At 47.4% G+C, this 15240-nt stretch overlaps 1 long non-coding RNA gene across 1 annotated transcript in view; it reads left to right on the forward strand.

Annotated features, from left to right (window-relative positions):
* LOC147709892 (uncharacterized) overlaps positions 1–15240 on the forward strand; it is a 63487-nt gene that overhangs the window by 3665 nt on the left and 44582 nt on the right. Inside the window, exon 2 of the long non-coding RNA XR_015296748.1 lies at positions 14413–14511. This is a non-coding gene — a long non-coding RNA (uncharacterized LOC147709892). The remainder of the gene's footprint in view (positions 1–14412; positions 14512–15240) is intronic.

Raw genomic sequence — 15240 nt, forward strand, 5'->3', positions numbered from 1 at the left:
GAGAAAGAGAAGGAGGTACAGAGAGAAAAGAAAGAGAGAGGGGAGAAGGAGGGACAGTGAGAAGAGAAAGAGAGAGAGGAGGAGGAACAGAGAAGAGGAGGAGGAGGAGGAACAGAGAGAGGAGGAAGACAGAGAGGAGGATGAGGTACAGAGAGAAGAGGAAGAGAGGGGGAGGAAGAACAGAGAGAAGAGGAGGTACAGAGGAGGAGGAGGAGGAACAGAGAGGGGAGGAGGAGAGATGAGGAAGTACAGAGAGAGAAGACGAGGAACAGAGAAAGGAGGAGGTACAGAGAGAGGAGGAGGAGGTACAGAGAGGAGGAGGAACAGAGAGAAGAGGAGGTACAGAGAGAGAAGGAGGTATAGAGAGAGGAGGAGGTACAGAGAGAAGAGAAAGAGAGAGAGGAGGAGGTACAGAGAGAAGAGAAAGAGAGAGAGGAGGAGGAGGTACAGAGAGGAGGAGGACGAGGAGAAGGAACAGAAAGAGGAGGAATACAGAGAGGAGGAGGAGGGACAGAGAGAGGAGGAGGAACAGAGACGAGGAAGAGAGAGGGGAGGAGGAACAGAGAGAAGAGGAGGAGGAACAGAGAGAGGAGGAGGAGAGATGAGGAGGTACAGAGAGAGAAGATGAGGAACAGAGAAAGGAGGAGGTACAGAGAAAGGAGGAGGAGGTACAGATAGTGAAGATGAGGAACAGAGACGAGGAGGAACAGAACGAGGAGGAGGAGGTACAGAAAGAGGAGGAGGAGAAGGTACAGAGAGAGGAGGAGGTACAGAGAGAAGAGGAGGTACAGAGAGAGGATTTGAATTTGTTTATTGCACAGTTAATAAAAACTCACAATATTACACAAAGATAAAAGGTCTTTTGACTATATAAAACTTTTCCAAACAAGAAGATATTGCACATTAGTAAAATCTCAAGGAGTCTATAATAAATTAGTAGGTCTTCCTGTTGGTTATTGCTATTAATACTTGTACTTCTTATAGTTATAAGGCTGTTGCAGGGATCTCTGTTCTCCTGATGTGATTAATTTTCGCTCAGCAGTCTTAACATTTTTTTGTAAAGGCCCTTTAGGAAGACTACTTTTCTCCTGGTGCGGTTGGTTTTTCGCATCCTTGTGTTATTTCATTTAATTTTTTGGCCACTATTTCAAAGTATTTGACTGTTCTACAGTTTAACTTAGTCTCTTCGGGTTAAAGCAAAGCATCACTGCTTGCCTGCATGTTCTTACGCCCTTCTGGTTCCATAGGGGCCGGAGCATGGAACGCATTACATCCATAAAAGCTTTACAGATACAAATAATATGTATAAGATCCTCCTTCGCAGATTGACAAAGGGGACATGCGTTTGATGGATCAGGCCTTTTCCAAGGTACCAGGTGTCGTGCTATGGGTATGTTGCCTAAACGCATATTTAGGAACTTGTTTTTTGTTTACAGAGAGAGGAGGAGGAGGGACAGGGAGGAGGAGGTACAGAGAGAGGAGGAGGTACAGAGAGAGGAGGAGGTACAGAGAGACGAGGAAGATAGGAGGAGGAGGTACAGAGAGAAGAGGAAGAGAGGGAGGAGGAGGAACAGAGAGAAGAGGGGGTACAGAGAGAGGAGGAGGAGGGACAGAGAGGAGGAGGTACAGAGATAGGAGGGGATGCAGAGAGAAGAGGAAGAGAGAGATGAGGAATAAGTACAGAGAGAAGAGATTCACCAACACTTTCCACCTCGTCTCCTCAAGACAATTGATGTATTAGACTGCTGATATGTCGTCCACCTTCAACAGGGTAGAATATGATACCCTGTCTCTTGTGAGCGAATGAACCGCAAAGGACCCAAAGCAGCTGATTTGCAACTTTCTCTCCTGCTCCAAATACAGGTCTCAGTTGGTGCCTTTTTGCAGCAAGCCCTTCAGCTCAACTCGATAACCATGTCCGGGCCCAACCCAAAGATTGTCCTGCCTTTGCAAGCGATCCTATGGTTTAACCTCCACTGCATCCCCATCTTGGCCTCCGGAGACAGTTTGATAAAGGATTTGTAGGAAAAACCCTTCCTGAGATAATATGCCCTCAATCTCTGAAGGGCTCATGCATGAAGGGGTCCTAGGAAATTTCTTGTATTGACGACACTAAGAGGCCAACAATCCTGGACAGAGAACACAGAGATTCGCTGCCCTTCGAAAAGATGGATCTCAATTTTTTCCTTAACAAAGATAATATCTGGTGCTGAACCTTCAGATGTTGTTGGACAGAGTCTACGACGATACACAGAAAGCACATTGAATGAGAGGGAATGAATTCCCCCTTTTTTCATCATAATAAAATCCAGATTCTAAAAAAGTGACTGGCTAAGGTGAGTGCTAACGATTCTTGATGCAACAAAGAATATCTTCTATATATACAATCAGCTGGACCCCTCTGGAATGTAAAACTCTACCATCAGCCTCATGACATTGGTGAAGCACCAAGGTGAGAAAGAAAGGTGGAACGGGAGTGCAACAGACTTATATACCTGCCTTTCCATGCAGACTGCAGAAACTGGCAATGAGGAGGAAAGGCTGGATGGTGAAAGAAGTGTCCTTGAGTTCCATCCTCAACATCCAGTTTCCCAGAAAGAGAATGTCTCTAAAAAGATGTAGACCTTTCATCTAGAAATAGCGATACACCAGCCACTGATTGAATTCTCTGAGGTTTATTACCGGTGGAAGCTATTGTCTTTTTTCTCATTGAAAAAAAGACTACTGAGAATCCTTTCAAGTGTAAAACTGAAGGAACAATTGCTCCTTTTTCCAGAAGGGAGTCCACCTCTAGGGAAATGAGACCTGTCTCTCTGGGAAAGAAATACAGGCTTGGGCCATCTGGCTTGAAAGGGTGTGTCATAGAACTCTGTGAAACCCTGAAACAGTTTGTAAGACCCAAGCATCCCCTGTTATCTCGCTCCAATTGTGGAGAAAAAGAACCAAATGCACCCATACCTTTCGTGGGAAAGGATCGATACTCCTTACTTGTGGGTCCACAGGGGACATTTCCCTCTTCCTCGGTCGTTGGCTGGGGAAAAAAAATCACCAAATCCCTGGTCCTAGAGTTGGTAGATACATTGACAGTTACCCATTGACCTCCGGGACGCTGGGGAATATGGGTGGCCGATAGAAAGCCCCCTGCCAGCCCTTCAGAATACCTGTTTACTGAAGACTTTCTTCATGGATTGCTGGGCCTTGTCCTGAAAGAAAAAAGTAGCATCAGATTTCTCCAGGTTCTTTATGAAAGGCTCCCCGAAGAGGCCGCAATCAGCTACTGGATCTGCTTCCGAGGTAGCCAGCTACCCCAATTTAGGGTCAATCTTAATGAGACGGTAGCATCTCTTCTCAGTAGTGAATATATAGTTTGAGTTCCAGAGGAAGCATATTGCTCTTTGTGGCCAACCTAACAGTACTTTCCTGAAAGACTATTTTGCCAGTCTCTGTATCCTATTCGGCCATGTCTAATATTATGGGAACAATTCATCCTGGCAGGCGATCCAAGAATGATCAATTCCCTTTTTAGGGTCTTTTATAAACTTCATTATGAAGGTGGCCATTTTGCCACTAATTTACGACGTGAAAATGACTTTTCCGTCCAGGAAAGAATGTGGATATTCCACTCTAAGGTGGCCTATAAATTCTTTGTCCATGGGTTTCCTCACACTGTTATCCACATACTTAGTGCCAGACCCCACTCTGCAGAATCCAGGTGAATAATATTGCGGCTTTAGTATGCCTTCCATTTCCATTGCCCCCATTTTATTTCAGCTAAGGGAAATATCCAACATAGAGCATTTTGGACCACCCTCCAGGTCCACTGGTCCCTACCTCGTTATCCGAATATTCCTGGTCAGGGTGACCATACTCTTCCCCAGCGTCCTTCGCACACAGAGAGAGCCATTTGTTGTCGACGGGGGAAATCACAGGTTGGTGGGGATTGGATAGATCCCCTAGGATGTTGGCTCTGTGTTTGAAAACGCCAGTATGAGCCTCTTGAAGGTTTCTGAAGGAGGCAAGGAAGAGGTTTTGTGCTTGGCGCTGCCCTGTGGCACTTGCTGTAGTGCCTTTTGAGAGCCAGCATTGTCCAAGGGCTTCCAACTTCCCCCACTGGGATGGGGGGTTGTTCATGCTGCACTGTGCAGCCACCAGCAATAATTGTTTGCTCAAGGGATCCAAGGCAGGGACATATCCCTATGAAGGGTGGCGTTCACCGCAGCTAGAAACTCCTCATCGAGCAGCAAAGAATGAGGAAGTGGTGTTACTTGGGATTGTTATATGGTGCCTGGCGTAGCTGATTTGTTATCTTCTGGGATCATTTTGCTTGGACTCCCTAGTATTTGTTGTTTTGGCTCATCATATATGTTGAGCTGCTGAGTCAATAAAGAAGAAAGTCATAAGGATAATCTGAGCCTCCGGTCCTGAATTTGTTTTTCTTCCGTGCTAACACTTGGACTGTTTTCAACACTCCATTCCTTTAATATATTCAGTTGCTTTGGAAGCACATGTGTGCCTTATCTAAAACCACAAGATCTTCTGCAAATAGCAACACATGTAAGTGTTAATCTAAAACTTTTGGGGTGGTGCCTTTGTCTGATTAAGTGCCTCCAGTAGATCTGCAAGAAAAAGCACGACAAAAGTGTGACTAAAATATAGCCTTGTTCCACTCCATAGTTATTTTAAATTTTATCTGTCAAGGCCTCCCTCTTATTCGAATATCTTCTTGTCCAAGTATTCTTATGCAGTGCGGCCATCATTTTGACTCATTGCCAGGAAACACCCATCCGAACCAGTTTTGACCACAAAGTCCTCTGATTAACCTGGTTGAATGCAGTATGGAAGTCCTTGGAGCAAACACAAAGATTCCTGTCAACTGTGCTTTGATATGCTTTGACCCTCGTTGAGAAGTTGGCCTGGTATATGATGTTCACTATTCTAGTGAGCACCTTGCACCAGTCCAAACAACCCTTATGATGATGGTTGTAAAGTCAACCTTTTAGACCAGCTATCCTAGGGGTAGCATGGACAGAGCAGTCTTAGGCTAAACTCAAGAGGGCATGTGAAGCCAGCTGTTTTACCATATGCAATCCCTTTAATACCAAATGAAAGGACACCACACAGGATATATATTCAAAATATATATGTATTTATTTCTAAACAAACTCCTGAACTCTTTATGAGCACAGAAGCACAAGTGCAAAACAAGGAACTTAATATAACATACAAAAGTTGCACAATTATGGATAGGGCCGGGTGGCCCGTTAAACCATATATTAAAAAAGTGGTATAAGTACCACGTCACGAACAATGGTAAGGCCTAGGGCCTTGGGAATCGCTGGGGCTACACTGTACTAACAATGGTTAGGGAGCAGGAGGCCCACAGGATGCGTGTGCAGTGTCTAAAGGCACACGCGTTTTCACATAGAAGTCAATGGGTGCGTAAAAGTTACAAAGTTGAAGGTCTGGGAGTCTTCCGATTGGACTAAAACTAAACCACTTGAAACTAGGACACTAGGAGTGTAAACCTCTACAGGAGCACCGTAGTACTCGCGTTACCTAACCCACAGGAAGCGGGTGCATAGGTCCAAAAATGTGTCGGGTTTCGTCGTGGAGATCTATGGAGCCTTAGAAAAAAGATGCTGCAGGCGACCAGAGGAGAAGAGTCCGGGTGGATCCAAGGGTGGATCGAAGATGTAGAAGACCTGAAAGTAGAGGGGACAGAGTCTGTGTCACTAGCCAATGACCAGGAAGGAACCAGGCGATGTCGGGATGCGATCAGGTGCTGATGGGAAGCTTGTCTCTGCAGCCACGTGGACCAGGAGTCATCGACGACGACCAGGAGTCAGGCACGGACTGTCCCACGAAGGCTTTTGCTGTTGGCGGTGTCGGCTTCAAGATTGGAGGCAACAAGCCTTGGCAACGGCAACCCACACAGGAAACGATGTTGGCTTCTTACTCAGACCACCAAGGTCTGAGGGGCTGCTTCTTTTGAGGGAAGCAAGGGCCAGTCTGGAGCAACCAGACCAGCGGTGTAGTTTCTCGGATTCATCGCCAAGATGGCCACTAGCCAACGGGCAAGTGACCGGGCAGACGCGTAGAGCAGGAAAATGCAAAAGGGCACCACGCAGAATTCGTGGAGTGTGCAGGGCTGATCTTCGGTGCAGATGCTGCTCAGGGCTGGGGCTTCTCGATCCCCAATGCACAGCTTCGAGGAGGCCTCGGGGGCTGCACAGTTAGCAGGTCGCAGACTTTTCAAGATGGCCGGTCCCACGTCTCCCGTCGCCTCCACGGGTCTCCGCTTTGCAGGGATGAGGATCGGGCTGTTGGATGTCTGGGAATCCGGTTCTCGTCAGGCTCTGGGCTCGGGCTCCGGCGAGAGGTGGCGGCAAAGCAAGTCGCCGATCGCTGGATGGTGCCTGCTTGTGCAGGGTGGTCACTCCTTGACCACAAGGGAGATTCTTCAGTGGTCTTCTTCCAAAGTAGAGTGATGAAGGTCCAGTGTTTTGTTTCAGTCAGGATAATCTAAAGTCTCTACACTCAGCTTCTACCTATATACGAATCTTAGGGGCTGGATTACCTGCTAGGTCCCTCCTATGTGGGGGACCAGGGAGTAGGGTGGTTACACCCCTTTCCCTTTGTCCAGTTTCGCGCCAGAGCTGGGGCTGGAGTGCCCATGCACCGGTTTGAACTGGCCTATGCATGGGACACCTTGTGTGCCCCAGGCAGTGTCTCAATCCTTTCAGCCCTCCCTGTCTCAATACAAACAGTCCTGTCTGGGGTGGTGCTAGCACCTCCCAAGACAGGAAACCTATTGTCCAAGCCTCCCTCGCTGGAAGGACTCCCAGCAGCAGGAGGTCAGACTTGTGTCTGTGGCAGCAGCATCCATTTTGTGATGCTGAGGCCCTGGTTAACTTTAACCGGGAATAGTAGGAACAACATGTCTTCTCACTCTAGAAGGGTGGAATGCTACCCCCGTCGCCAGAACTGGCGAGGGAGTAGTATTCCAAATCGTATGACACCTTACTCGACATGTTTTGATAAAGCCAAACCATAGTTAGCATGTAACCACAAGGATTATAATGCACTTAAGAGTATATGGTATGGCAATATCCCAGAACAACTAAAGGACATGGTTCCGAAAGCTGCAGACAGGCTCAGCTCATGCTAGAGCACCATCTCACATAAAACCAAGCACTCTGCCTCCAGGATTGCTAAGGCCTGCCATAGGAGTGACTTATAGGTGTATATGTGTCTAGATATAATGTTAGATATAGGTATACTATATCTAAGCAAGGGGTGTTTACACCACCTTACCCCAGCTGAGTGATCGGCCAGTTGTGTCAATTTGAATGGCCAGCCAGGGGTGGCAAAAGATATGCTGTAGGCCTTGGATGCACCTATGCCCTGGGTATCTATAGTACACTCTACAGGGGTTCATAAGGTGACCCAGTATCCAATTGGAGATGTACCTAGGGTACATGGAGTCCATTTTACAGAGAGAGCAGATAGCCTGGGGTCCTGATTAGCAGGATCCCGGCCAACTAAGTCGAAAACCAGCTAAACACTAGGCAAAAAATCTGGGGTAACCATAGTTGGGTATCCACCTTCCTACACAACCCCCCCAAACGAAAGGAGATAAGGCTATCCTTAAGGTAAGCCTATATTGCCTAAGTGGCCATATAAGGAAGTACCTGCACTAGCATGGTTACCCCCTGTCTCATGGTCCACTTAGCAATTCCTTACCCTAAGGGTATCATAGGGTCTCCACCATAGGGAATTTCTACCTGTGGTGTGTTTTGGAAAAGTAAAAGGCTGGTGTTGAGATGGAGTACTGAAGTGAGGCTCCTCGAATGTAGGGCTCAGTTTCCTCCAATCACTTTCCACCATATAGGCCTTTCTTTCCTTGACTGAGTTGCACTGTGCTCTCAGGGTCAACCTCTGGCTACCTAAAGCTGGGGGCTGGGTCCCTTTGGTTGGCTTACTGGAGGGACAGGTCAGGTTTGGCGCCTTTGGGTCCCAGGTTTGGCTGTGCCCAACAGAATCCATCTGGGGGAGGTTCCTAACTATGTGTAAGGGAGATCCCTCAGGAGTTTTTGAAATTTTTACCTTGCTAGGGCTGCTAGCTTTGGTGCCCCTAATCTGCTGATGGGGTGGATCTTGTGGACGGGGGGCCCTTTGGGGTCCCCCACTGGCCTCCCTGACCTTTACAGCCCTGGGCTGACTGAGGCAGGGTAGAGAGGGGCAGGTTACCTGCTCCAGACTGGGTCCCACCTTGGAAGGGTCCACTGACATCAGAGGCTCTGGCAGGCTAGGCCTGACTACATCTGTGTTCCTTCACAAGGGGTAGGGTCAGTTCCCCGAGGAGGCTGACTCTCACCTAATGTCTGGTGGGAAGGAGACTTTTCTTCTTCCCCAAAGCTCTGTTTGAGTGGAGTGATCCATAGTTTCAGGCTTCACAACACTAAAATCTGTTTGAGTTTGGGCTCTGACCTTCACAGCCCTATCAACCTTTTCAGGAAGGAACTCAGTTTGGGTGTGGGCTGTGGCCATCACAGCCCTGCCAACCTTTTCAGGGAAGTATGCCTGAGCTTGGGCTGTGACCATTACAGCCCTTCCAACCTCTTTAGGAAGGAATTCTGCTTGGGCTGGGGCTGTGGCCATCACAGCCCCAACAACCTCTTTTGAAAGGCATACCATTTTGGAATGGGTTTCTTGTTGAACCTCAGCCCAGGCGGAGATCTCTAGATCATTCCCCAGTAGACAATCTACAGGCAAGTTTGTAGACACTGCCACTCTCTTGGGGCCAGTGACCCCTCCCCAGCTGAGATTTACTACTGCCATGGGATGTTCTTTCTGCACTCCATCAATGTTGATCACCTGATAGGTGAACCCAGGTAAAAGTTGTCCTGAGGGAACTAGACTGTCAGTCACCATAGTGATGCTAGCCCCTGTATCTCTGTAGGCTTCAACTTTCTGGCCATTTATGTGGGGCTCCTGTCTGTACTTGCCCAAAGTTTTGGGACAAGCAGTGAAGTTGGCAAACCCATGCCATTTTCACAGACAAGAGTAGCTAAGGTAGGGGACCTGGTTAGGCCAGAGTCTCCATGCATTCCCAAAGTAAACCCAGCCAAATTCATGGGGGCACTCCCACCACCTGGGGGATTACTACTAATAGTAACAGGAGGTCTGGGAGTATTACTTGGGGGTATGTTCTCCTTATTGTTGGCCTTTGGGCAACTGCTGTCAGTCTTCCAGTGGCTGGCTTCTTACAGCTATGGCAATAAGGTTTCTTTTGATTAGAGAAAGTGTCTTGGGACCCACCCCCATCATTGGAGTTTTGGGGCCCTGGGGAAGTCTTGTCTTTAGATTTATCCACACCTTTCTCTTGAGGCTTGGTCTAATCTTTCTTCTGGTCATTACCCTGATTTTTAGGCCTAATCCTGGTTCTGACCTATTTGTCTGCCCTCTTACCCAATTCTTGTGGAGAGGCCAAATCTGAGTCCACCAGGTGCTGGTGTAGAAGCTGGTTTTGACAATTACTAAGGATCTGCTCCGTCACAATCAAATTATACAATCCTGTATAGTCGTGTACTTTGCTGCCCAATAACCAGCCCTCCAGAGCCTTAGTAGCACAATCTACAAAATCAGTCCAGTCCTGAGTCTGTCTTCTGGGTATCCCTGAACATCAACCTGTACTGTTCAGTGGTTAAGCCAAACCCATCAATCCGAGCACTCTTCAGGACAGTGTAATTGTTAGCATCATCATCACTAACTGTGAGAAGCTTATCTCTACCTTTTTCTGAAAAGGAGAGCCACACGATTGCTGCCCACTGACTTTGGGGTACCTGCTATACTTTGCAGGCCCTCTCCAAAGCAGTTATCAATTTGTGGATGTCATCCCCATCTTTGTCGGGGGGCACAATCTTACTCAGGTGTCTATTGTCATAGGACCTATCTTTATCCTTAGAGATAATGCTGCCACCAGTGGGTTCTACCCCACCTAACTTCCTTTCTCTTTCAAAAGCAAGTTTCTCTTTGGCTACGGCAAGTTGCTCTCTCTCAATTCTGAGATTGACTTCCCTCATCCTAGCCTGGTGTTCTCTCCTCTGAGGAGATGTCATTCCCCTCTGAGAACCCCTAGAAGCATTGGAGTGATGGGAGTCATCTGAGTGAGTCCTCTCCCTCCTAAACCTCTCGTTAAGCCTGCTTATGGGCTTGAATGGAGCTATTCCATTCTCAGCCCCAAGTTGGCTTGAGGTAGCCTGGCTAGGTCTCCTGACCTGGACCTGGCTACCATCCTCCTCATCTGACTCATCCCCAACCTCATACTCATCATCTTCTTCCTCAACAACAGGGGGATCAGTGGCATCTTCTGAAGAGGGAAAGCCCTCACCTGCATTCCCAGTAGAGTCTGCACCAGAGGCCTTTAGAGCTTCAGACTCATCTAAGAGCTCTAGGAGGTGCTGAAGTGTAGGGGTAGACCCTTGTTTCAGCTTTCTTGTTCTACACAAGTGCCTCAGTTCCTTGAAACTGAGGATAGAAAATCTGGATGGTACCATGGGAGGGTCACTCTCCACAGGTTGAAGTCCACTGGATACTCCTGTGCCAGACATTTTCTAGTGAGGTGGATGTGATGCAACTACCTACACTAAATGTTTACCTACTAAACCTCTCTAGGAGTTGTAGTCAGGGTGTGCTAGGCCCTTTGCTCTACAACCACTAAGTTCAGTAGAACTTAAGTATTCTAAGTTTTGTTTTATATGTACCTATAGGTACCTGTATGATCTTTCAAATTATATTGCAAAGATTACAATCGGTAAAACAACAGCAAGCTCAAATCCTAACCGCTGCACACCAATGTGAGAAGTTGGCCTGGTATATGATGTTCACTATTCTAGTGAGCACCAAACAACCCTTATGGTGATGGTTGTAAAGTCAACCTTATAGACCAGCTATCCTAGGGTAGCATGGACAGAGCAGTCTTAGGCTAAACTCAAGAGGGCATGTGAAGCCAGCTGTTTTACCCTATGCAATCCCTTTAATACCAAATGAAAGGACACCACACAGAATATATATTCAAAATATATATGTATTTAGTTCTATACAAACCCCTGAACTCTTTATGAGCACAGAAGCACAAGCGCAAAACAAGGAACTTAATATAACATACAAAAGTTGCACAATTATGGAGAGGGCCAGGTGGCCCTGCTAAACGATATATTAAAAAAGTGGTATAAGTATCACGTCACGAACAATGGTAAGGCCTAGGGCCTTGGGAATAGCTGGGGCTACACTGTACTAACAATGGTTAGGGAGCAGGAGGCCCACGGGATGCGTGTGCAGTGTCCAAAGGCACACGCGTTTGCACATAGAAGTCAATTGTTGCGTAAAAGTTACAAAGTTAAAGGTTTGGGAGTCTTCCGACTGGACTAGAACTAAACTACTTGAAACTAGGACACTAGGAGTGTAAACCTCTACAGGAGCACTGTATTACAGCGTTACCTAACCCACAGGAAGCGGGTGCATAGGTCCAAAAGTGTGTCGGGTTTCGTCGTGGAGATCTATGGAGCCTTGGAGAAAAGATGCTGCAGGCGACCAGAAGAGAAGAGTCCGGGTGGATCCAAGGGTGGATCGAAGTTGTAGAAGACCTGAAAGCAGAGGGGACAGAGTCTGGGTCACTAGCCAGTGACCAGGATGGAACCAGGAAGGAGCCAGGCGATGTCGGGATGCGATCAGGTGCTGATGGAAAGCTTGTCTCTGCAGCCACGTGGACCAGGAGTCATCGACGACGACCAGGAGTCAGGCACGGACTGTCCCACGAAGGTTTTTGCTGTTGGCAGTGTCGGCTTCAAGATTGGAGGCAACAAGCCTTGGCAAAGGCAACCCAGGCAGGAAACGATGTCGGCTTCTTACTCAGACCAGCAAGGTCTGAGGGGCTGCTTCTTTTGAGGGAAGCAAGGGCCAATCTGGAGCAACCAGACCAGTGGTGTAGTTTCTCGGATTCGTCGCCAAGATGGCCACTAGCCAACGGGCAAGGGACCGGGCAGACGCGTCGAGCAGGAAAATGCAAAAGGGCCCCATGCAGAACTCGTGTAGTGTGCAGGGCTGATCTTCGGTGCAGAGCTGCTCGGGGCTGGGGCTTTTCAATCCCCAATGCAGAGCTTCGAGGAGGCCTCGGGGGCTGCACAGTTAGCAGGTCTCAGACTTTTCAAGATGGCCGGTCCCACATCTCTTGTCGCCTCCACGGGTCTCAGCTTTGCAAGGACTGTGGATCGGGCTGTTGGATGTCTGGGAATCCGGTTCTCGTCAGGCTCTGGACTAGGGCTCCGGCGGGAGGCGGCGGAAAAGCAAGTCGTCGATCACTGGATGGTGCCTGCTTGTGCAGGGTGGTCACCCCTTGACCACAAGGAAGATTCTTCAGTCGTCTTCTTCCAAAGTAGAGTGATGAAGGTCCAGATTTTCGTTTCGGTGTTTCAGTCAGGATAATCTAAAGTCTCTAGACTCAGCTCCTACCTATATACGAATCTTAGGGGCTGGATTACCTGCTAGGTCCCTCCTATGGGGGGGACCAGGGAAGGGGGTTGTTACACTCCTTTCCCTTTGTCCAGTTTCGCACCAGAGCTGGGGCTGGAGTGCCCCAGCACCGGGTTGAACTGGCCTATGCATGGGACACCTTGTGTGCCCCAGGCCGTGTCTCAATCCTTTCAGCCCTCCCTGTCCCAATACACAAAGTCCTGTCTGGGCTGGTGCTAGCACCTCCCAAGACAGGAAACCTATTGTCCAAGCCTCCCTCGCTGGAAGGACTCCCAGCAGCAGGAGGTCAGACTTGTGTCTGTGGCAGCAGCATCCATTTTGTGATGCTGAGGCTCTGGTTAACTTTAACAGGGAATAGTAGGAACAACATGTCTTCTCACTCTAGAAGGGTGGAATGCTACCCCCATCGCCAGAACTGGTTAGGGGGTAGTATTCCAAATCATAGGACACCTTACTCGACATGTTTTAATAAAGCCAAACCATTGTTAGCATGTAACCGCGAGGATTATAATGCACTAGAGAGTATATGGTATGGCAGTATCCCAGAACAGCTAAAGGACATGGTTCCGAAAGCTGCAGACTCATGCTAGAGCACCATCTCACATAAAACCAAGCACTCTGCCTCCAGGATTGTTAAGGCCTGCCATAGGAGTGACTTATAGGTGTATATGTGTCTAGATATATTGTTAGATATAGGCATACTATATCTAAGCAAGGGGTGTTTACACCACCTTACCCCAGGTGAGTGATCAGCCAGTTGTGTCAATGTGAGTGGCCAGCCAGGGGTGGCAAAAGATATGCTGCAGCCCCTGGTAGGCCATGGTTGCACCTATGCCCTGGGTACCTATAGTACACTCTACAGGGGCTCATAAGGTAACCCAGTATCCAATTGGTTATGTATCTAAAGTGCATGGAGTCCATTTTACAGAGAGAGCAGATAGCCTGGGACCCTGGTTAGCAGGATCCCAGGCCAACTAAGTCGAAAACCAGCTAAACATTAGGCAAAAAATCTGGAGTAACCATAGTCAGGTATCCACCTTCCTACACCCTCCATAAATCCAGCTTGTTTGATAGGTAAGATATAACCCCTCCATGTTTTCTTCTAAAGATGAAGTGAACTAATAACATTAATCAGTATAACTTAGGGATCAATGGTTCTCCTTTTTTCAAAAGTAGTTTCCAAGAGGAATGCATTTCCTCAGTTCTATTTATAAGAAAATAGACAGTGTGAAAGGTGTTATCTAAAAGTTCACTTCTTTTCATAACACTAGATTTGATATTCAATCAAGTCCTGTTGCCTTCCCCATTTTCAAACCATTCATTATTTCTTCATGGTTATAAGACGTTTTATCTAAGTTCATAAAAATCTCCTATTGGCATCATTATTTTCATATGGTGCTCCTCCTTATCGGTTATACACTTTTTCTTTTCTAATCTCCTCATGGATGACAATCTCATCTTTCATATCTCCATCATGACTTTCTCTTTTCAAGCACATAGTCCATTCTCACCTGCTCATCATAAGAACTTTTGTCTTCCTCTCATTGGTATCTACTTGATAACAGCTATTTCTATTAAATTATCAGATGTTTTTAATCATAAAGTCTGAAATATTGCCTCACCACTTTCCTTGTAATCTGATACAATTTACACGCCATCTCAAGCTGCAAACATTTCCTCCATTATTCTTCTATAGAATCTGCCACCAATATTGCATTACAATTTAACGTCATTTGGTCTAGATTAAAAGATAACACACCGTCCACCATAATTTCTTTAATTCACATTTTGTGTGCCATTAAAAATCGTATGTCGTCTTTGAATTTATGTTGGCCTGCCATTTATAAAGCCATTGCTGGTCTTTTTTTCATTTTTCAGATCACAGCCTACACTGGTGCTGGCAGTATCTGAAAACGCTACAATATTTTTGGGAATTATTTTCCTGTTCACCGTGGCTATTCTCCAGAGCAAGAGAGCGTGAGTATCATATCCAAAGATCTCTCCTGATTTTCTCAGTCAATCTCTAATAACTTTCCTCATAACAAGATTATATGTTTGTTGGACTTGGCCCTTTCTCCTGAATTTTTTCGCTTTTTCTCCCCCCATTAGAGGCTATCTGCCCCATGGTAGAGGAATGTATGGGCCATGTGTGGTGTGAGATGCCGTGACACATGCTGCGCAATGGCGTGCACAGACTTATTTGTGCTGTTGTGGAGAAATATTACTTTTAAAATGCATGCCATTTCTGTGTGCCTGCCTGCCTGCCTGTGCTGGGGTTGCCAATCTAGTTGTTGTATCCCAGCACCCCTAGCTTTTGGAGGGAATCCTGTCACCCAGGGTGCTCTACTCCTCCCCCTGGACCAGTTATAACCAGTTTCCCCAGGCGCTTCTAGAAGCTTCTGGCACTGTCTGGTAGATGGGGTGAGGGACGTATAAATAAGGGGGCTGTGCCACCATGTGCTCAGTCAGAGCGTGGCCCTGAGTGTGAGGGGACCTGCTGCAAGGAGGTACCGCCACATGGACCTGTGTGCTGGTCCCTGTTCCCAACTGTAACCCTTCTGCTGTCCACAGGGCTAGTAGAGCCCCACTACCAGAGTCAAGGCTGCTCTATCAGGAGGAGTGCCACGTTACAGAGGAGGATGGTGTCTAGGACCTACAGCCCTATCCTGATGAGTGTCCACTGACTGCTGACCTTGCCCAGTAGTG

The sequence above is a fragment of the Lissotriton vulgaris genome, chromosome 6, assembly GCF_964263255.1.
Source record: "Lissotriton vulgaris chromosome 6, aLisVul1.2, whole genome shotgun sequence".
In the NCBI taxonomy this organism is placed as follows: Eukaryota; Metazoa; Chordata; class Amphibia; order Caudata; family Salamandridae; genus Lissotriton; species Lissotriton vulgaris.